This window comes from Carassius carassius, chromosome 12 (genome assembly GCF_963082965.1).
Source record: "Carassius carassius chromosome 12, fCarCar2.1, whole genome shotgun sequence".
In the NCBI taxonomy this organism is placed as follows: domain Eukaryota; kingdom Metazoa; phylum Chordata; class Actinopteri; order Cypriniformes; family Cyprinidae; genus Carassius; species Carassius carassius.
The window spans coordinates 29283535-29307705 of NC_081766.1; the positions used below are offsets into that span (position 1 = coordinate 29283535).

The 24171-nt window shown below is 39.9% G+C and overlaps 2 long non-coding RNA genes across 2 annotated transcripts in view; one reads left to right on the forward strand and one right to left on the reverse strand.

Annotated features, from left to right (window-relative positions):
• The window catches only part of LOC132155193 (uncharacterized), a 530067-nt gene that overhangs the window by 274425 nt on the left and 231471 nt on the right, over nt 1-24171 (reverse strand). The window lies entirely within an intron of this gene.
• On the forward strand, nt 9277-9644 carry LOC132154289 (uncharacterized). Its single transcript, XR_009437142.1, has 2 exons — nt 9277-9448; nt 9567-9644. It is a non-coding gene; the product is annotated as an uncharacterized LOC132154289 (long non-coding RNA).

Genomic DNA, 24171 nt, shown 5'->3' on the forward strand with positions numbered 1-24171 from the left:
TTTACTTGGTGTTTTTAAACAATACAGAGTGGTGGTAGCCAGAGACAGGAAGCAGCAGATTAGAAGCAAAGAAGCTCACTCTCACCAAAGTGGATATTTCTAGGGCACATCCACGCCGCCCCATCATTATACGAATCTTCATGTCAAATTTCCAAAGGAGAAATCAGTTCTCTTTCACAGACTTAAAAGCATATTATCAATGAATTTTTTGTGTACATGGTTATATGTTACCATCTATAAGGCTACAGAAACGGTTTGAAAACCCTTTATATATACAGTGTGCAGTTATCAATATTCAAATGCACACTATAACCCATATGAGAGGAAAATTCTTGACCTGAATTTTTTTCATTGTCACTGTAAAGTAAATATAATCTGTGACCATTCACGTGTATGTCAATAACAAAAGGCCTTTTAAAATGCTTTTATGCGAACACACAAGAACTCAGCTCCCACATTTAGAAAAAATTGTAAATACGTTTTGCCCCATATCTAATGCATGCCATATCAAGTAATAAACATTGTGGCCAAATTTCATATTTTAAGTTGTACATTTACTCTGCCAACCACACCCCAGAAATGAAAATTATGCAGATTAGTATTGCAATTCAGAGTCGCAGCAAAACTTTTAGCGTTATTGTTCTCTAGCAACATTACCAAACCTATAATACAATTAGTAGACAGTAATACATCAGAAATTGGCAAAAATCTTTGTACACTGTACAGCAGTGTACATTTATCAAGCACTCTTGTTCGCAAATATATCCACAATATATATATATATATATATATATATATATATATATATATATATATATATATATATATATATTTTTTTTTTTTTTTTTTTTTTTTTTTTATCCACTTGCACATTGTGATATATTTTCATGCAGCTCCTTACATCATCCCAAAAGTTCCCAAAGATTTGTAAATCCAGAGAAATTACAGTTTTAAATAATGGCTCGTCCCTGTTCATTATGTTGTATCAATGATGTACAGTAATATCTGCACTTCCACCATGTTTCCACTAGTAGTAACTATTTCAGCACATGAACAAAAATGCTGTGCAGTTAAACTATATCCATTAATGCTGTCATAAATGAAATGAAAATTAAATGAAAAGTGCTTGACTGCAGCATTAAATTTAGATCTGCTCAGTGTTACACCATGATTCTATTTACGAGTTGTTACTGTATTGTGTATTATAATCAATCACACACAAGTCTGTTGAGCTTATGAATGCAATAGCCAATCAGAAACTATCAGATGAGTTTTTTTTGTTCAGTGTGCATGCTCGCTGACTGAATTCTGTGTTTCTAAATTCTCTCATTATAAACAACAAAGGACAGATTTCCATTCAATGTAAGTTGGAGATTCTTTCATCAAAGAGTGTCTTGACTGCTTCACTGATTATAAGGGGAGTTTTTTAAGAGTGCTTAAATTCGCGCAAGACTTAATCAGTCACTGCTCCTTGACAATGTAAATGTTCTTTATTTCTTTTCTCTGTATAATTTTCCGCTGTTTGAATAACTTAAGTAAGTGAGTAGACAGATAGATAGGTAGATGGATAGATAACAACACTAAAATAATTAAATGGACAGCCCAGAGTCCTGATCTAAACCCAACTGAAAATTTCCGAAAATCCTAGACAACAAAGTAATGTCTAAGAAACCCACTATGCAGGGGTGTCAAACTCAATTCCTGGAGGACTGGAGCCCTACAGAGTTTAGATTCAACTCTAATCAAATACAACTGATCCAACTAATCAAGTCGATCAGGCTTATTTGAAAACTACATGGTATGTGTGTTGGAGCAGGGTTGGAACAAAACTCTGCAGGGCTCTGGCCCTCCAGGAATTAAGTTTGACACCCCTGCACTACAGTTACCAAACTATGGAAGAGAGTGAAAGAAGAGTGGACCAAGATTACACCAGCGCAGTCTGAGAAACTAGTGATATCCTAGTGATGTGCTGAAGTCATTCAAAGCAAGGACCTCCACACATCCTACTAATTCCTGATAGCTGTAACCCTCCAATTTTTTTGTTGTAAACTTTTTTAATGCTATAGAGAGAGAGAGAGAGAGAGAGAGAGAGAGAGAGAGAGAGAGAGAGAGAGAGAGATGCATTAATCAAGACTGACTGTAGTGTTTAACAATTTTTTTATATTGCAGTCTTATGCTAATGTCAATGTGATATTTTAGTATTTGTGTTGTTGGATTAAATATTTGGAAGTTTATTTTATCTGTTATTTATCTGTATCATCAAACCAGTGATGTTCTGTTGCTGAACAGGCCTGGGAGAATGAATGAGCAGACACAGAGACTTGTTGCACTACTAAAGCATTCTCAACTTTATTAACGACAGTGGTGTCAAAAGTATTGGCATTCATTACTCAAGTAGAAGTATAGATACTAGGGTTTAAAAATACTTTTGTAGAAGTTGAAGTATCAACTCAAGCTTTTTACTCAAGTAAAAGTGTAAAAGTACTGGTTTAAAAAACTACTCAAAGTATAAAAGTAAAAGTAATGTAAGGAAAAAAAATGCCATTAAGAACAAAAGCTTAGGCTGCGCCACAGGGGCCCATTGTGCACTACCCCACCTCCTCAAAAAAACATTTTTCTAAAGGCCATAGGCCATAATGACTATAATGTTATATTAAAATGTTCATGTTGAAAAATTTGGGATGCACTAGGCTACCTCTTTCATCCGCATATATGCCCATTGAAAATGAACGCACTTTAGTACAATGCAGATACATTAAAGAATAGATATGATGACTAGTTGCCTATAAGTATTGTCATGGTGCAAAAAGTCAAACTTCAGAGGCGTGTCATCAATAACCTTTAATGGAATGTAAATGTACATCCAAGCTTAGCTGCAGGAATCTGCAAGGGCAATGGACAAGAACATTGGTGCAGGCTTAGTAACAATTAATCTTGTATAGTTGTCTATTTACAATAAACATTATAGTGCTGTCAAAATGAATGATTAATCCAAGTGATTAATCAAAAACTAAAAATGAAAAATAACTCATAATCCTGATACCTTCTTGATTGATAGCTTCCTGTATTCGCTACATTCGTCTGCTATGGCCAGTGTTCGGGGGGGAACGAGTTAGAAAGTTGGTATAGCCTACTTATCACATACCTACTTACCGGCGCCTAAACGGTACCTGAACCGATACTTAAAAAAAAAGAACCACAAAAAAAAACTGGATAACATTAAAGAACATTACAAATATTTTAAATAAATCCATAGCTTTCACCTTGTATGCTCTCATTTCCCAAGTTGTGCTTCCCTTAATTTAAGGCTAATAAATGTATTTCACAATCTGGGTCATTATTTAATACAAAACCACACATAATGTTTCTACTGTATCTATGTCACTCACTCTGATATTTAGTTAAAATGAGTGCTGTCTGTCACTGTCTTTAATCAGTTCTGTGAATTACTGTATGCTCATTCTTTATAAAGTAGCAACAATGTCATTTTTAAAATACAGTACTGTGCAAAAGTCTTAGGCACATTAGTATTTTCACCCCAAAAAAGGGTTTTAAGCCAGTTTATATATTTTGCTGTGTGTCAGTAGGAATTAGTTTGCCATTAATTTTAATAATAATCTAGTGCGATTTTGAATGCACAAGCAGTCGGACAACGGCAAAATTAATGTTTGGAAATTTAAACTGGTATTTTATACTGACACACTACAGCAAAATATATAAATAACTGGCCGAACACCATTCTTTTAAGTGAAAATACTAACGTGCCTAAGACTTTTGCACAGTAGTGTATGTATAAAGTACGTATGATTAAATTAAGTATATTTATATATTTATTAAGTATGTTCGTTCATATGTGTTAAGGGCTAGATTTTCGCTGGAGGAAACAGCTGTGGTGTGCCAAGCGAAAACTTTATAGTAGATGGGAAACCGGCTCCCTCGTGACCTTTTGTAAACTGTATTTATGACAAAGAACTGCACAGATACGGATATTCTAACAATCTATCGATAAACACATACCTTGTGTCCTCTGATTGTGTTTAAGTGCGCATGCGCTGCTCCGCTCGCGGACTGCGGGTTGAAGAGAGTGCTGAAAGACGGAGAGGAGAGGAGACCCGGTCTGACGCCGGTCTCATATGAAATTTAAGGGGACTGACTATGAGGCGATCGGATACCGGTTCCATACCCAACCCTTCTTTTTTAAGAAATATATTTTTTGATAAACGAACCCAAACTGGCTATGTCCTTGCTGGAGTGTGATGTGATTTGTGTCATGTGGATGGATCGCGTACAAACCAATAGGGTGTTGGAATGGTATATGTTTATACTTCTCATCCTACCACAATCAAATTCACTCCATCCTGATGGCACCATTTATCTAGATAGTTTTTTTTTATGATGACAAATGAAAACAAGCTGAAATGAAATAGCAGTAACGAACCTATTTTTAAAATGTAAGGAGTAGAAAGTACAGATACTTGCATGAAAATGTAAGTAGTAGAAGTAAAAAGTTGGCTGAAAAATACTCAAGTAAAGAATAGATACCCAAAATTTATACTTAAGTAATGTAACGAAGAATTTGTACTTCGTTAATTGACACCTCTGATTAACGATGCATATAGTTTAAAAGCAGCTTTACAGGATATGCATGTTTCTATATTTCAATTGTTATTAGAGGTGACTAAAGTAATGTTCATATGGCAGAAATTTAAAGTTCTACCAGAAAGACTCGGGAGATAAAATGTACGAAGCATACATTTATTGACAACTCAGCAAGCATTATTATAAATTTCTTTGGCGGAAGGCCCCGTCCATAGTTCGTAATCCGAGGGTAGCGGCCCAGCATTTCCTGCCTGAAGACGAAGGCAGGGGGGCAGCCGACCCCCCTGGAAGGTTAAGGACAGGACCATCCTGGTGGTGGTGGGGAGGGTGGAGGTTGTTATCGCGTCGACATCTGCGAACTCAAACATGTGTAAGTTTTTTTATTATAACACGATTTATTATTAATAGCCACGATAGGCCAGACATAAACAGGCCTCGAGACCGCACAGATATAGCCACAATAGGCCAGACATATGCAGTCCTCGATAGACCATACATATATAATTATTATCTTTTTTTTTTTTTTTTTAATTTTTTAAATATACCGCCAGTAACACCACCACCAGTAATTGCAAGAAAATTTACCTGATTTGTTACTGGAGAGCTTGCTGAGCTTCGAGAATGGTTTTTTGAATCAGGTCTGATGTATGATTCAAATCCTGAGGAAGACCATCTGCCTATGATCTTAATAGCTGACATAGAGATTCCTCGTTTAGCTGCTGTAGTAGCTGCCCCAATTCTGAATGAATGGCCGGTATAGAGACAGGGGGATAGACTGCAGCTTTTGATAACAGTGGTTAAGTGTGTTCTAAAACAAGCCTTGGAAAGGGGTGCTCCGTTAGGTAAAATAAAGAGTGGCGGGTTTTTATATCGGATTATATCTTAAAAGGATTTAGCTTATAGAGTAGAGGAGATGAGCCACGATAGGCCAGACAGAGATGGGGGCCACGATAGGCCGGAGCAGAGATGGGGGCCACGATAGGCCGGAGCAGAGATGGGGTCCGCGATAGGCCAGAGCAGAGATGGGGGCCGCGATAGGCCAGAGCAGAGATGGGGGCCGCGATAGGCCGGAGCAGAGATGGGGGCCGGGATAGGCCGGAGGAGAGATGGGGGCCGCGATAGGCCGGAGCAGAGATGGGGGCCGCGAAAAGCCGGAGCAGTGATGGGGGCCGCGATAGGCCGGAGCAGTGATGGGGGCCACGATAGGCCGGAGCAGTGATGGGGGCCACGATAGGCCGGAGCAGTGATGGGGGCCACAATAGGCCAGAGCAGTGATAGGGGCCGCGATAGGCACCCCACAGTGGGAACAGCCCCGGCGGGCCACAGTGGGAACGGCCCTGGCAGGCCAGAACAGTGATGCAGGCCACGATAGGTCACAGAAACAGCCCCGGCGGGCCAGAACAGTAATATGGGCCATGAGAGGACGCAGTGGGAACGGCCCCGGCGGGCCACAGAAGATGGAACAGCCCCAATAGGCTTTAGGAAAAGCCTAGCTAGGCCGAGAAAACCATCACTGGCCAATTTTGCGAAGGACATTAATAGACAGTTGTAAACAATTCACTTACCTGAAGGTTACGATAGGTAAAATGAGCAAAAGCTGCTTTAGGGTAATGTAAAGCCTCGTTAGGCCATGTAAAGTGAGGCCCGACGGACTGTGATGTGAAAGCCTCATTTGTAGATGACCACGATAGGCCATTGTATGTGAAGACCGTGATTGACTTAACATGAGGAGCATGTGTAAAGGACCACCATCATTAGTTTGCGAAGAGTATTAAACTGTACCTTGAGTTTTATGTGAAATAGTTTAGAGACTAATCTTGACAGAAATATGGTGGGGACGATCACGTACATAGCAATTGATGCGGATTATGATAATTCGAAACCACCGCATTGAGTGAGAGAGGCCATTAGTTTAGGTTAAATGATAGAGGTAGAATTAGGGTCCTAGCAGTGACTTAAGAGCATATACAGATACATAACATTCCTTAGGCTAGACTGTACACGCTTGATAGAACTCCATCTAACTGAGAGGATCCACAGAAGAAACAGATTCCCTCCCAAAAATAGAAAATGAGCCAGATCAGCAAGACTCAAGAAAAAAAAACACTCAATGTTAAGCGAAGACCTTGATAGACTATAATATGTGAAGGCCAAGATAGGCCAAATTTCATGAACAGTAATTGGACAAATTTACCTGATAGACCACATGGTAGGAGTTATGCAAGGTGCCACAACAGTGCGTGTAATGTGAAGGCCGCAACAGCCAAGTAAGACAGAAGTCGATAGGTATGAGAGACAAAATGAACCAACACCAGTAGATGCGCGAAATAAACAAACCTTGATTGTAGCTTAAAGTCTGCATAAAATCGAAATTGACTTAAACTTACTAGCACACATTGCTAATCTTGATGTAAACAATTAATCATTGTTTGTCTTTGTAATCTTTAATCGAAATCTGAACATTTATTTCCACTCTGTAATGCATTGTTTTTCTGATGACATCAGTTGACAGCATGTGCAGAACATCCTTAAACACACCCCTCCAGCCGTTAGTTTGCTATGAGTGAGACGGAGACCAGGAGCGCAAACAAAACCATGCCTGCTAATTAATATTTGGTTTAAACTGGAGATATGTCATTACTCTGAAATAAAGTCAGCAGCAACTTCCGTGTCACGTGGACTTTAAGATGCCTGCTGAGCATTGAGCCGAATCTTACCTACAACTCAAATGAAAGGGTCCATATATACAGTCGTGGCCAATTAGTTTTCAAAAAGTTTGCTGCTAAACTGCTTTTAGATCTTTGTTTCAGTTGTTTCTGTGATGTACTGAAACATAATTACAAGCACTTCATACGTTTCAAAGGCTTTTATCGACAATTGCATGACATTTATGCAAAGAGTCAGTATTTGCAGTGTTGGCCCTTCTTTTTCAGGACCTCTGTTTTTGGGCAGAATTGTGAGTGAGCCCACTCCCTTGGATGAGAAGCAACCCTACACATGAATGGTGTCAGGAAGCTTTACTGTTGGCATGACACAGGACTGATGGTAGCGCTCACCTTTTCTTCTCCGGACAAGCCTTTTTCCAGATGCCCCAAACAATCGGAAAGAGGCTTCATCGGAGAATATGACTTTGCCCCAGTCCTCAGCAGTCCATTCACTATACTTTCTGCAGAAGATCAATCTGTCCCCTGTCTTTGCTGCCCTTCTTGAAACCAGGCCATCTTCCAAAAGTCTTCGCCTCACTGTGCGTGCAGATGCGCTCACACCTGCCTGCTGCCATTCCTCAGCAAGCTCTGCACTGGTGGCACTCCAATCCCGCAACTGAATCCTCTTTAGGAGACGATCCTGGCGCCTCTTTCCTTGAAGTTCTTGATGATCCTATAAATTGTTGATTTAGGTGCAATCTTAGTAGCCACAATATCCTTGCCTGTGAAGCCATTTTTATGCAACGCAATGATGGCTGCACGCGTTTCTTTGCAGGTCACCATTGTTAACAATGGAAGAACAATGATTTCAAGCATCACCCTCCTTTTAACATGTCAAGTCTGCCATTCTAACCCAATCAGCCTGACATAATGATCTCCAGCCTTGTGCTCGTCAACATTCTCACCTGAGTTAACAAGACGATTACTGAAATGATTTCAGCAGGTCCTTTAATGACAGCAACGAAATGCAGTGGAAAGGTTTTTTTGGGATTAAGTTAATTTTCATGGCAAAGAAGGACTATGCAATTCATCTGATCACTCTTCATAACATTCTGGAGTATATGCAAATTGCTATTATAAAAACTTAAGCAGCAACTTTTCCAATTTCCAATATTTATGTAATTCTCAAAACATTTGGCCACGACTGTACATCAGCTTGATAGATCCAGTGTTCATAATAGCGCCAGTCCAAGAGTAAGCCGTGTAAAGATGAGGTGAGAGCAACGGTTCTCTGCATCTGCAGCCATAGAATCCCATTCCAGTACGAAGCATTCAGGAATAGACGCAAATGAACAATGACTGAATAAACAAAGATTAAAGCATAGGATTAAGACAACAAATATCTTAAGTGTGCTAGACAAAGCATATTTTTACAGAAATTAATAATGCGAACAACAATCTTTATCAGTATAAAAGATTGTAGCTTTTATTACGAGCCTTAAAATGCCTCATTATGAAAGAGTTATTCAAAACATTGCATGCAATATGATCAACATCTTAATTATGCAGTGCGAGTCTGCTAGATAAACAAGCACGAAACGCCCAGTGCTTTTTATCTTGAACGTGTGAGTATAAAACCTCGCAGAGAATAAAATTAATGCCCAAGCGCCACAAGTGAACAAAAATGAACAAAATAGAACAAAAATGATACTTATAATGCTGTAGACTGATGAAGTGATGGAGGCGAGATGCGGAAAGAGACCGGCAGCCTTGATTCTGTCTGCTGGTCCGGAGAGACTTCATTCGTGCAGGTTCACGTGAGCGTACAGATTAAATATTTGTTGATTGAGACCCAAGCAGCGCTGACGCGACATCTCGGAAAGCACCGGCGTTGCTAAGACCGGGTTTTTTTTTGTTGTTTTTTTTTTGCTGCGGGTTGCTTTTCCTGTCCAGGGTTTGAGGTGACCCTGTAACAGACTTTGCTTTGATAAATATTCTAATTCGTTTTTGAACATTTGTTTTTATATTTCTGTGAGTTTAAATGGGTTTAAGAAATGCATTATCTGTCTTACTAAAGAGGGACTTTTATTTTGACGGGTGTTGTAGTTTACGGGGAAGGAAAGGGAGAGCACGCAGTTCAAGTTCATCAGAGTTGTGTCGCAGATAACGTTTGCCACTTTAAGCACCCCCCGAAAATGCATAAGGTCTGTATATTTTTGATAACTGTTTGTTGTAATGACTGTTTTGTGTAATTCACTGTATGTTAATGATAGAGGTTTGAACTAGTCTGCAATTCGCGCTTCTTGTACTTTGTTTGTTTAGCTCTTACGGTGATTTTTGGAGTCTTACGGTGATTTTTGAGTGAAAACGGACTCAATAAACTTCATTAACATCAGTAAAGTTTGCGCCATCATTCGGGCGAGGTCTGCTACAGTAAGAGCTTCACCTTCACTGGTTCAGATCCTCGATGCACGTGCATGCTCACGATGGCAACGTGACGGATTGCTGCACGTCCGAATCAGCGTGATGGTCTACGGAGCAGAGTTGCTGTAGTCAACGAGTTCACTATGGAAATGGATACGGACTAACTGGATTCTGAAAGCCTGCTTCAGACAGATATTGAAGGTGAAAATGAAGCAGTTAAATGTTAGGATAAAGATAAACCTGAATCTCAGTGTCAAAAGCAAGACAGTAAAGAACTCACTCGACGTTCAGAACGTCCGCATATGCCAACGGAGAAGATGCTTGCTTATCAGAAAGATGAATGCTGTAAGAAAGAAAAAAGATTAACCACTTTGTATGAGCAATGGAAGTTAGAAACTCGTAAAGCAAGACAGAACTTAAAAACTGACATAACTGATAAACAGCTGGCTGAAATGGCTGACTCTATTGAGGACAAAAAAAATAATATTTTGAAACTCTTCAGTGACATAAGGGAACATGTTACACCTACTGCAGATTTAAGACGTAAAATTGATGCATGTGAAGCTGTGACCAATGACATAATCAAAATAGTGCTTGAAAGAATGGCAATTGTAGATGGCGAATTTGATGCAGAAAGAGAAAGGGGCAGGCTGCGTGAACTTTTAGTACATAGTTATGCTCGCTCTATATATGGTTCCAGTGCTTCAAAAACAAGTGTCAGTAGCCATTCCAGATCCTCTAGTGCAACAAGCAAACGTGCAGATGCTGCAGCAGAACTGGCTGCAAAAGAGGCTGAATATAAGATGATGCAAACAGAAAGGCAACAAAAGGAAAAAATAAGAACCTTAGAAGAGCAACTCAGAAGAGAGTTAGAAACTCAAAAGTTTGAATTGGAACGGCTGCAGGTGGAAAAGGAGATAGAGGTTGCTCGAGCCAGAATAAAATCCTATGAAGAAGAAATAAAACAAGAGACAAGAAGTCAGTCAATACCGGATGATCATCAAGAGCAGAGAAACGGAATGTTTCATCAGCATTGCAGAGTTGTTCAGTCAACATCTCTCAGTGAAGTGTCTCATCTTGCTCAGGCAGTTCAGGACAGCATAGCCATCAACAGGTTACCCATACCCGAGCCTTCAGTGTTCAATGGAGACCCAATTCAGTTTGTGGACTGGAAAGCCTCATTTATGTCACTTATAGATAGAAAAGGCATCTCTGCAGCTGATAAACTCTATTATTTGAAAAAGTATGTCAGTGGCTCAGCACACAAATATCTTGAAGGCACCTTTTATCGTAATGATGAAGAAGCGTACAAAGATGCTTGGAACAAGCTTAACCAAAGATACGGGCAGCCATTTGTCATTCAAAGAGCATTCTGTGAAAAGCTGTCAAAGTGGCCAAGAATACCATCCAAAGATGCAGAAGGCCTGAGAACATTTTCAGACTTCTTAAATGCCTGCCTGCAAGCCATACCTCATGTTAAAGGCCTGGAAATATTAAACGACTGTGAAGAGAATCAAAAGCTGATACAGAAACTTCCTGACTGGGCAGCCTCCAGGTGGAACCGCCAAGTCACAACATCACTTATGGCAAGGAATTTCCAAGCTTTCGAGACTTTGTAAAATTCATGTCAACTGAAGCAGAAATAGTGTGTAATCCTATCACTTCTCTACATGCTCTTCATTCACGCGAGTCACCTCATGAGAGAAGAATCTCAAATGAAAACCAAGAGAAACAAGGCGATTTTCTTCAAAACACAAACAACAGTAAACAGTGACAAACAGACAATGGCTAAAGGACAGGTAAAAACACCATGCATGTTGTGTCAAGATGACAGCCATCAACTCTGTAAGTGCCCAGAATTCATGGTAAAGTCTCTGAAAGACAGAAGGTCCTATGTCAAAGACAACAAACTCTGTTTTGGGTGTATGAAACCAGGTCACTGTGCTAAGGATTGTCGGCATCGCCATACATGTGATGTATGCAAACTGCGACATCCCACATGTCTTCATGACTACAACTATGAGAATAACGGAAACAGAAAGCAACCAACGGTAAGCATGGAGCATGCATGTGAGAGTGAGATTACAGATGCCATGTTGCTTAATATCACAAGACAAGGCAAGGCAAGGCAAGGCAAGGCAAGTTTATTTATATAGCACATTTCGTACACAATGGTAATTCAAAGTGCTTTACATAAAAGAAAGTAAAATAGTAATGAAGAAAAATAATAACAAGAATAAAACAAGCAATTTTAAAACTTTTAAAATTATTAAAACTGTACTTATTTAAAATGAATTTAAAACAGTTAGAAAATGATTTTACATAAAATAAAATAAAAAAAAACAGTGAAAATATATATTGCAATCAGTTCGGACATCGCACAGTGCTCATTCAATAAATGCACAGCTAAACAGATGAGTTTTACGTCTAGATTTAAATGTGACTAGTGTTTTAGCACATCTGATCTCTTCTGGAAGCTGATTCCAACTGCGGGCGGCATAGTAACTAAAGGAGGACTCCCCTTGTTTTGTGTGAACCCTTGGTATTTCTAACTGACTCGATCCTAATGATCTGAGTGCTCTGTTAGGTTTATTCAGTGAGCATATCTGCAATATATTTCGGTCCTAGGTCATTTAGTGACTTATATACGAGTAAAAGTACTTTAAAATCAATCCTAAATGTAACTGGAAGCCAGTGTAAGGACCTGAGGACTGGTGTGATATGCTCAGATTTTCTGGTTCTAGTCAGAATCCTGGCAGCAGTGTTCTGGATGAGCTCTAGCTGTCTAATGGTCTTTTTGGGAAGGCCGGTGAGGAGTCCATTACAATAGTTCACCCTGCTGGTGATGAAGGCATGAACAAGTTTCTCCAAGTCTTGGCTGGAAACAAAAGATCTAATTCTTGCAATGTTTTTTAAATGATAGTATGCTGATTTAGTTACTGCTTTGACATGACTATTGAAATTAAGGTCTGTCTCCAGAATCACACCAAGATTCCTGACTTGATTTTTAGTTGTTTGACCCCTAGAGTTAAGGTATGCATTCACCTTGAACACTTCATCTTTGTTTCCAAATGCAATGACTTCAGTTTTTTCCTTGTTTAACTGAAGAAAGTTCTGGCACATCCAACTATTAATTTCATCAATGCATTGGCAGAGGGAGTCAATTGGGCTGTAGTCATTTGGAGATAAGGCTAGGTAAATCTGGGTATCATCAGCATAGCTGTGATAGGCAATTTGGTTCTTTCTCATTATTTGACTTAATGGAAGCATATACAGGCTAAACAAGAGCGGTGCAAGAATTGACCCTTGTGGGACTCCGCATGTCATGGACGTCCACTTAGACTTATGCTCTCCTAGACTCACATAATAACCTCTCCCTTCTAAGGATGACCTGAACCATTTGAGTACCATCCCAGAAAGCCCGACCCAGTTTTCCAGTCTCTATAGTAGTATGTTATGATCGACAGTGTCAAACACAGCACTGAGATCTAGCAATACCAGCACCGATATTTTGCCAGAGTCACAATTTAAGCGAATATCATTTATTATCTTAATGAGTGCTGTCTCTGTGCTGTGATGCGGTCGAAAACCAGATTGAAAATTGTCCAGGTATCCATTTGAGTTTAAGTATTTGTTCAGCTGATTAAAAACGACCTTTTCTATAATTTTACCTATAAAAGGAAGATTAGATATTGGTCTAAAATTGCTCAAAATGGTGTTATCAAGATTGCTCTTTTTCAGGAGGGGCTTAACAACTGCATTTTTTAAGGAGTTTGGAAATGTCCCAGAAAGAAGTGAGGCGTTCACCACTTCTAAAAGATCTGCTTCTAAGCAGTTAAGCACATTTTTGAAAAAAGATGTGGGAAGTGTGTCAAGATAGCAGGTTGACGATTTTAGGTGCTGCACTATGTCTTCCAGAATTTTGCTATCAATTGCATCAAAAATCGACATAGTATCTTTTTGATATTGTGGCCTAATCTGTCTGACCTCTGCATTACTTGAGGATGTGCTAATCACCTTCCTGATATTGATGATCTTCTCAGAAAAGAAGGATGCAAATTAATTGCATTTGCTGTCTGATAGCATTTCACTGGGAATCTGACTTGGGGGGTTTGTCAGTCTCTCAACAGTGGCAAAAAGAGTACGAGTGTTATTTAAGTTACTGTTTATAAGGTTTGAGAAGAAATTCTGTCTAGCTGTGGCTAGTTTCACATTAAAAGCATGAAGGCTGTCTTTGTAGATGCTATAGTGAATTTCAAGTTTTGTCTTCCGCCACATCCGCTCTGCTTTACTGCATTGTCTTTTCATAGTCTGAACTGCTGTTGATCTTCTCCAAGCTGATTTCTGTCTGTTTGTTTTCTTACTGATTATTATTGGAGCAATATTATCAATAACATTCTTAACTTTTGAGTTGAATGAATCAAGGAGAGTATCAACAGAGTCTGCAGAAATGCTTGGTGTTAAAGATATAGCCTCCATAAATAGTACACTTGTGTTCTCGTTTATGCATCTCCTTCTGACAGAGACCGATCTAGATTCAGTTGTAGCAGACATCAAAATATCAAAGAAAATACAGAAGTGATCAGATAGTGCTATATCCTTAATATCAATGGATGAAATGTTTTGAACCCTACTGATGATTAAGTCTAGAGTGTGTCCACCTTTGTGTGTGGGTCCATGCACATGCTGAGTCAAGTCAAAAGTGTTTAGAACCGTTATCATTTCTTTTGTAGTTTTGTTTTCTGAATTATCTATGTGAATATTAAAGTCCCCTGCAATAGCAAAACAGTCAAACTCTGAGGAAATCATTGATAACATTTCTGTGACCTCTTCAACAAAGGCTGGAGAGTATTTTGGAGGCCTGTAAATAATAATAAACAGAATGCGTGGAGCACCTTTCAGCACAATCCCTAGATATTCAAAAGACAAGTACTGACCAAATGACACTTGCTTGCATTGATAGACATCTTTAAATATAGCAGCTACACCCCCACCTCTCCTAACAGTCCTGCAGACACTCATGTAAGTGTAGTTAGGAGGGGCTGCTTCATTAAGGACTGTTGCATTGCAGCTTGCTTCAAGCCATGTTTCGTTTAGAAACATAAAATCCAGATTGTTTGTGGTTATAAAGTCATTGATTAGAAATGATTTATTTTTTAGTGAGCGAATGTTTAAAGATGATCTTGATGGCTGTGCTTTGTGTCTTTACATCAATTTTAGTTTGATGCATAATAGGCCGCAGATTAGATGAGTTTGCCCTTCGGCTTGAGATGGCCTTAGACTTTCTATCACGTGATAAAACTGAAATAGAGAAAGCTACAGGCACACTGGGTTCCCGCTTGTTCAGTAGGCATTTGTGAATGTTGCTGTTATTATAGCGGGGACCCGACACATATCACTGAGAGCTGCTATCAGTTGTTTTTGATTCACCTTCAGCAGATAGAGGGTTTGGGCCCTGGCGTTGTGGCAGTGGTCGAAGAGCTCTCGCAGGAGCAGGGACCACAGGCTTTGGTGGTTTTGGGGCCTGTCGTTTTTTTTGTGATATCTGCGGGCTTGCAGCAAATGAGTGAGAGAGTTTAGTCCCAGCATACACCAATTCCTCCATTTTCTGTGAGAAGCACAGAAGTGGAGATGCTGGAGAAAGTGATAATGTGTCTGGTGAGATGGGCTGTGTCTCTGGTGTTTCCGTTGGCTGTGATATGTTGTCCTGGCTTCCCTGGCTGTTTTCCAGAAAGTAATCGCTGGGTGCTGAATCTTGTAGCTGTTTTGATACATCACAGTCAGTCTGTGAGGAGGTCTGTGGGCAGGGCTCAGTCGGGATAGTGTCCATGAGCAGTGTTTGTTTTGGCTGCGTGGTGTTATCAGTGTCCTTGTGGGATATGTCAACCACGTGATGACTCGGACCCGGTGTGTGTGTGCTGAATGGATTGACACACTCTGCTGAAGGATGATGGAGGGAAAAGTCGATATTGTCCTTAAACACTCGAGCACCAAGTTTGTTTGGGTGGAGGCCATCCGGTTTAAACAACTGTCTATGGCCCCAGAAAAGATTGAAGTTGTCAATGAAATTCACTCCTTTTATTTTACAAGATCTTTGTAGCCATGTGTTCAGCCCAAGCAACCGTGAAAACATATTTGTTCCCCTTGCTGGGAGTGGTCCACTGATGAACGACTGAACTTTGAGTCTTCAAAGTGTTTCAAAGAGTTCACTGAAGTCCTTCTTAAGGAGTTCTGACTGCTCTTTCCGAATATCATTCTTCCCCACATGGATGATGATTCGATTTGCAGTCTTGTGCTTCATCAGAATGTTCTGAAGTTCCTTGTTCACATCAGAGACCGTTGCTTGAGGAAGGCAGCATGTTGTTGTAGTCCTGCTACGGATGTTTCTGATAACAGAGTCACCCACTATCAGAGTCCTTGGCTCGGCTGTGCTCTGAGCTGAAAGCCGCTGTCTGCTCGTCCTTGAGCGCCTGTTAGTAGCGATGTTAGCTGCTGGCTGATCAGATCCATGTTTAAATACATTTGGGGATTCCTCACCCACATTCATTAATGCTTCAAATCTGTTCTCAAGATGTATAGGGGGTGGTTGAATGCCAGTATTCACAAGCCTTGTCATAGTCGAATCTGGGGTAGAGGAAGCTACGGCAGCAATGCAAGAAACTCGTGACAATCTGATGTCTCGTGTTCCTTTGGGTCTCGCTCCCTGTTTGTGCCATCGATTAGTGTGGCAATCAGTTTCGGCTTGTTCCTCTACACTTGGTATAAACTGTTGAGATCCATAAGATTTATGGGACTCACCGGCTGTGTGCTGAGAAGGTCCATGACGACGATCTGCTAAGTGTTCCGTCTGTTTTGGAATTCCAGCAAGTAACTTTGTTTCAAGAATCACAATCCTTTGTAGAAGTTTGCAGCAGTTCATGCAACAAGTAGATCCAACAGGAGGCATTTTTTCTCTCTTCTGTTTGAATGTAGGCAGTTGTTTTGCCCTCTCTGGAATGTAAGCTGCTGGCAGTGGGAGGCAAAGTTTTCTTTTTGTAGTATTATTCCAGTCCCAAAGAGTTTTTAGTTATAGCGTTTGTGCCAAAAATATGTTGTTTGAGCACTGTGCTGATCTGCTGGTGTAGAAATCTTAGAAAAATCAGAGAAAAGTACAGAAATAAGAAGCAAAGCACAGAGCAGTAAGCTAGAACGTCCGAACGGTAGCAAAGCCGGAAGCCGAGTTCAAGACAAGGTCGTTCAGTCATTACATCCATGATTCTACCTGTGTGGGTGTCATCCATCAAAAATCCATCCAATGAACAGCTTGTCTATGCTTTGTTAGACACTCAGAGTGACACCACTTTCATTGATGAAGAAGTGAGTAATAAACTGCAAGTGGATTCTCAGCCAATAAAACTCAAACTTACCACCATGATGGGAGACAGTATGATAATTAAAAGTAAAAGAGTGTCTGATCTTCATGTGAGAGGGTACAATTCATCAGTACATATCAATCTGCCTCCAGTATACACCAAGGAGTGTATTCCTGTCAATCGTGATCACATACCAACGCAGGAAACAGCAAAGAACTGGAGACACTTGAAGGTAATCACAGACGAAATGTCATCTCTACTCAGCTGTGAAGTAGGTTTACTTATTGGCTACAACTGCCACAGAGTGCTAGCTCCCAGGCAAGTTATACTGGGAAAAGATGATGAACCTTATGCTATTCTAACTGACTTAGGATGGAGTGTTGTGGGCTGCTCCACACCAGGTATCAACGGATCAACATCAGTCAGTCTGTGTCACAGAATAGCCACAAAGGAGATTCCAGCTTTGACACCTATGGATGCCATCCGTGTACTCGAGTCGGACTTTAAGGATGTCACAGCAGATGAAAAGACAATTTCTCAGGATGATATTGTGTTCCTAGACAAACTCAAAGAGGGTATAAAGAAAAATGCTCAAGGACATTATGAAATGCCTCTTCCGTTCAAACAACGGCCATAATTACCTGATAACAGAGAGCTTGCCAATGTCAGACTCAATCATTTGAACAAGAAATTCTGTAGAAATGAGAAAAATAAGACAGACTACATTGCTTACATGAATGACATCATTGAACGAGGTGATGTAGAGACAGTGAATGATGATGGAACTGTTGGCGAAAAGTGGTACATACCTCATCATGGCATCTACCATCCAAAAAAGCCAGACAAGCTACATGTCGTTTTTGATTGTTCCGCAAAATTCAAAGGCACAAGTCTCAACGAACATTTGTTACCAGGACCAAACATGATAAACAATCTCACCGGAGTCCTTGTTAGGTTCAGAAGGCATCCTATAGCTGTAATATGTGACATCGAAAAATGTTTCACCAGTTTCATGTCCAGGAAAATGACCGAGATTACCTGCGCTTCTTATGGTGGAAAAACGGAGACACAAATTCAGCGCTTCAAGATTATCGGATGAAAGTGCATCTTTTCGGCGCGGTTTCTTCGCCTGGTTGCGCAAACTATAAACTAAGATATCTAGCCAGTGAGCATAGTCAATCATACTCATTAGCCGCTCAGTTCATCTTAAGAGACTTCTATTTTGATGATGGAGTCACAAGTGTAGAGACGGTGGAAAAGGCCATTCAGCTGGCAAAGGAAGCACGGGAGTTGTGCATAAAGGGAAGTCTTCGACTTCACAAATTTGTGTCAAATGACAACACTGTTCTGCAGAGCATACCAGCATCAGAACGTGCTGTAAACTTTGAAACAAAGGATCTTACCTTCAATGACATGCCACTTGAAAGAGCGCTGGGAATTCATTGGAACATACAGAGTGATAGCTTCCAATTCCATATCCCACTAAAAGGTCAACCTACAACAGGTCGTGGCATATTGTCAACTGTTGCCTCCATATATGATCCTTTGGGCTTTGTAGCTCCCTATGTTCTCAACGGTAAGAGGATCCTACAAGAAATGTGTCGCCAGGGAACAGGCTGGGATGATCCACTTTCCCTTGCTCTTAGCCCATGGTGGGAGAAATGGCAGAATGACTTTGGCAATCTGGAAAAGGTGGACATATCACAATGCTATGTGCCTGCTGATTTCGGTAAAATTGTAAAAACGGAAATACATCATTTCTCTGATGCAAGTACCTGTGGTTATGGTCAGTGTTCTTATCTGAGAGTAATCAATGAGAAGGATGAGATTCATTGCACTTTCCTCATTGGCAAGCCCGGGTTACTCCTGTAAAGATTACTACAATTCCAAGGTTAGAGTTGACAGCAGCAGTGGTATCAGTCAAAATGAGAAATGACCTCACCAATGTCAATGAATTCTTTTGGACTGACTCAAAGGTGATCTTGGGTTACATCAATAACGACGCCCGTCGTTTTCATACCTTTGTATCCAACAGAGTCCAAAAAATACGCCAAAGCACAGCACCCAAACAATGGCTGTACGTCCCAACAGATGATAACCCAGCAGACAATGCTTCAAGAGGGAGAACAATAAATGAATTGCTCTCGTACAACTGGTTCTCAAGTCCTTCATTCCTGTGGAAGAAAGAAATAAAGACCTCAAATGTTGTACCGGAGCTTCCAATAGGAGATCCAGAAGTTAAAAAGATTCAGACGTTTCAAACAGAAACCACAGAAAGTAAAGATCTTGTAGAACATTTGTCAAAGTTCTCATCTTGGTCTAATGCTGTCAAAGCCATTGCACGCCTTGTGAGACGGATTAAGAAGGATAAAACTAATGCGACAGCTTCTGTAGGTGAACAGGAACATGCAAAAGGTTGAATTCTAAAATGAGTTCAAAAACAAGCATATCAGAAAGAAATGGATGTCCTGAGTCAAGGAAAACAACTTCCAGGTTATAATAAAGGTGGGAGGAAGACTTATCCACTCATCATGCACTCACTCGTTCAAGCACCCACTGATCCTTCCTAAAGATCATCATGTAACAAAGTTGATTATTGCACACTATCATGAAAGTGTAAAGCATCAAGGAAAGGGTTTCACATTTAATGCAATCAGATCTTCCGGCTATTGGATACCTGGAATAAACAGAGCTGTCGCATCAACTGTGTACCTTGTAGAAGGTTGAGAAAACCTGTGGAAGGCCAGCGGATGAGTGATCTTCCCACAGAACGTGTAGAGCCTTCCCCACCATTTGGGTATTGTGGTATGGATTGCTTTGGTCCATTCATGACTAAAGAAGGAAGAAAACAGCACAAAAGGTATGGTCTGCTTCTAACTTGCTTTTGTTCAAGAGCCATTCATATAGAAATGTTAGAAGATATGTCCAAAGATGCTTTCATCAACAGTTTGCGATGCTTTATTGCAAATCGAGGCACAGTATGGCAGATCAGATGTGACCAAGGTACCAATTTCGTTGGCGCAAAAAACGAACTGAACTCGGCATTACAGCAGCTTGACCTACATCAATAACGACGCCCGCCGTTTTCATACGTTTGTATCCAACAGAGTCCAAAAAATACGCCAAATCACAGCACCCAAACAATGGCTGTATGTCCCAACAGATGATAACCCAGCAGACAATGCTTCAAGAGGGAGAACAATAAATGAATTGTTCTCGTCCAACTGGTTCTCGGGTCCTTCATTCCTGTGGAAGAAAGAAATAAAGACCTCAAATGTTGTACCGGAGCTTCCAATAGGAGATCCAGAAGTTAAAAAGATTCAGACGTTTCAAACAGAAACCACAGAAAGTAAAGATCTTGTAGACCATTTGTCAAAGTTCTCATCTTGGTCTAATGCTGTCAAAGCCATTGCACCCCTTGTGAGACGGATTAAGAAGGATAAAACTAATGCGACAGCTTCTGTAGGTGAACAGGAACATGCAAAAGGCTTGATTCTAAAAGGAGTTCAAAAACAAGCATATCTGAAAGAAATGGATGTCCTGAGTCAAGGAAAACAACTTCCAGGTTATAATAAAGGTGGGAGGAAGACTTATCCACTCATCATGCACTCACTCGTTCAAGCACCCACTGATCCTTCCTAAAGATCATCATGTAACAAAGTTGATTATTGCACACTATCATGAAAGTGTAAAGCATCAAGGAAAGGGTTTCACAATTAATGCAATCAGATCTTCCGGCTATTGGATACCTGGAATAAACAGAGCTGTCGCATCAACTGTGTACCTTGTAGAAGGTTGAGAAAACCTGTGGAAGGCCAGCGGATGAGTGATCTTCCCACAGAACGTGTAGAGCCTTCCCCACCATTTGTGTATTGTGGTATGGATTGCTTTGGTCCATTCATGACTAAAGAAGGAAGAAAACAGCACAAAAGGTATGGTCTGCTTCTAACTTGCTTTTGTTCAAGAGCCATTCATATAGAAATGTTAGAAGATATGTCCAAAGATGCTTTCATCAACAGTTTGCGATGCTTTATTGCAATTCGAGGCACAGTACGGCAGATCAGATGTGACCAAGGTACCAATTTCGTTGGCGCAAAAAACGAACTGAACTCGGCATTACAGCAGCTTGACCAAGAAAGGCTCACTGCTTTCCTTGCAGATAAACAGTGTGATTTTGTAATGAATCCCCCTCATTCCAGTCATGCAGGTGGTGTATGGGAGCGTCAAATCAAAACTGTATGGAGTGTTCTTAATGCTACAGTTTCCCTCTCATCAGGCAGGCTCAATGATGCTTCACTGCGCACTTTATTTTATAAAGCCATGGCAATAGTCGGTGATTTACGATTGAATCACTTACGGTGATTTTTGAGTGAAAACGGACTCAATAAACTTCATTAACATCAGTAAAGTTTGGGCCATCATTCGGGCGGGGTCTGCTACAGACCCCAATAATGTCATATTTAGCCCCTAGAATGTGAATTCTACTGGGAAACCACTTTTGAACGCGACTGGGCTAGTTTTTAGTTGTAATTGGCGGTAATTGGTAATTGGCGGTAATTGGCGAACGACCGCAGATAGTCACCGCGACACCAAGCAAAGCCAACGATCCCGTGTGCATCTTGAGAGGAACGTCAAACTCGCAATAGTTTGCAGGACACAAACTTAACTATAGCAAGTAAATAAATAAACGCGACAGCTTGAGCAAGGAACAATCGCGTCGGCATCTGCGGTTGTTATCGCGTCGGCATCTGCGAACTCAAAATGTGTAAGTCCCGATCTTTTATACCGAAGTATAAAGACGTGATTGGATAATGATGAAGGTAATTAGTGACGAAGTAATTGAGTATTCCTGGCAGAACTTAGGCTAAAGCTTTCATTTTTTTGAAAATACAAATCATGTAGTTATTAAACTGCATGCATTCAAACCAAAACCATGAACACCGTTAAGGCAGTAATTACATGTTTGGATCATACTGATTACTATATAACAACTGAACATCTTGGCAGATTTTACTGTTCAAGATTTGTATGCAGTTAAAAATGGAAGGGAAAAAATGTGGCTTGAACTTCAGCTAGCTTTACTCTGAGGTCAAACAGCTGAGTAAGCACAAGCAGACACATACTGTACTACTGTACTTCTCACAGTCTGAAATCCTGATATCACTGAATGCAAATATAAAAAAACCTCTTCAGTAAGTTGGATTAACTGCATGACAATATTGTCCAACAATATTGTTCCTCTTTTTCCCTATCAGTCGGTCACTACGAGTTATATTGTGACAACCAGGGGCGTCACTAGGCCCGTCACTTCTGCCCAGCCCCCCTAAAAACTAATTTGAAACGGCAAGTTTCAGCTCCTCCCCTGATCTGAGTCTGCATGGATTCAGTGCGTTTTTCAATCTGCAGGGGCGCCGAGCAGAGCAAATTTCAGAAAGTAAAAAGTGTACAAGGTGATACACATCATTGTCTGAAAGCACTAAATGGCACTGAGAGAAACATCATGTAGAGTTATTTTGTTTTTAATTATTAAATATAATTTTGTATTAAGTGATAATGAATCATTAGTGTATCATGATACATATATTAGAGTAAGAGTAGAGGAAAGGGATTTGTGATTTTTTGTAATTGATTTATAGAAGTGGCAAATTGATAATTCATGTTGTTAAACATATTGCCAATAGACAATTACATTAATACATGTTTTGTCTATATTCTTAATGAATATTAGCTGGTTAGTTAAATTATTTGAAATTAAATAATTTTTCAGGGGGTGACTTGATGTATAACCAACCGTACTGTTGATTATAAAGGCCAAAAAGCAAAAAAAAATAAAAAATATTAATAATAATAATAATTTATATTTCATTGTAAATGGATATACAAATTTTTTTCTTGTCGTGCGGGAGTAGGTCTGCAAGTGAGCAACAGTCAGGTGAGAATAGAATGTAGACAGCCTCTCACACAATGTGTTCCCAAGATTCATTGCAGTCATTGAACCCTTATGTTGTTTTAATTGTCTGCCAATTTCCATTTACATTTCAAAAGAAAAAGCAGTTGTATCGTCAAAGGATAAACATGAACGTCTAGACATATTGACACTCAATAAGAAATTATTAATTGTCCTTCAGTCAACTGAACTGAAATACATTTTTTGGTTTCTCAGAAAAGTCAGTGCAAAAAGAGAATGAAGTGGAGGCAGAGCAGATTGAAGAAGGCACAACAGAGAAAGGTCAAGATCATGATCCAGGTGAGAAAGTTAACAGAGTTGTTTTGGATAATATGTCTGGTCAGTTAATAAATACAAACACAGTTAAGATTTCTTTAGTTACCAAACTCGTATTTGTATGTGATTGTAACAGTACATGGACAGAGAGAGCATGAAGAAGAGGAAGACATGAGTCAGGAGAGAGAGGATAGACATAATGAGAAAGAAATGTCAGATGAAGCACAGACAGCAGTTGCACCTTTAGATCAGTTTGACTTAGGTGAAAAGGACACAGACCCAAAACAGGCAAAATTCCACTATTATCACCAGGGGTACTTTGGCTTACAAAAAAGATCATTCCAGCCAAACTGGTTTCAAACTTTGCTCGGCTTGAGTACTCACAGAAGACAGATTCTGCCTACTGCTTTGCTTGCTGTGACTTTGGTAAAAACTTGAAGCATAATGTATTTGTGAGTAGTGGATACAGAAACTGGAAAAAGGCACTCAAAGCATTTCACAAACATGAGGGGACTCAGTCACACAAGGATTGTATTGTATCCTTGACAAGTTACAAGTAATCTACATTCCCAACTTAAAATTTTCTAGTGACTGGTCACATCTAAATTATTTTTATTTTTTAATTTGTTATTTTTATTACAGTGGTGTATATGGCTCAGTCAGTACTCCTACACCCATATATGAAATACAGGGAATACAATGGAATAGTGGATTGCAATAAGGTTAGTATACAGTACCCATACCATAATAGTCAAATTATATTTTTTTAATCATACCCTTATTGGGGTCTGAGTACCCCTAAAATGAAAATCCTAGAATGGCCCCTGGTGACGACATTAGGGGTCTTACTTTTGGAGACGCAATCACCTCTGAGTTTAATAGAAAAGGCCATTCCATAGTTTGCTTCCTTGACGCTCCCAACTCCCAG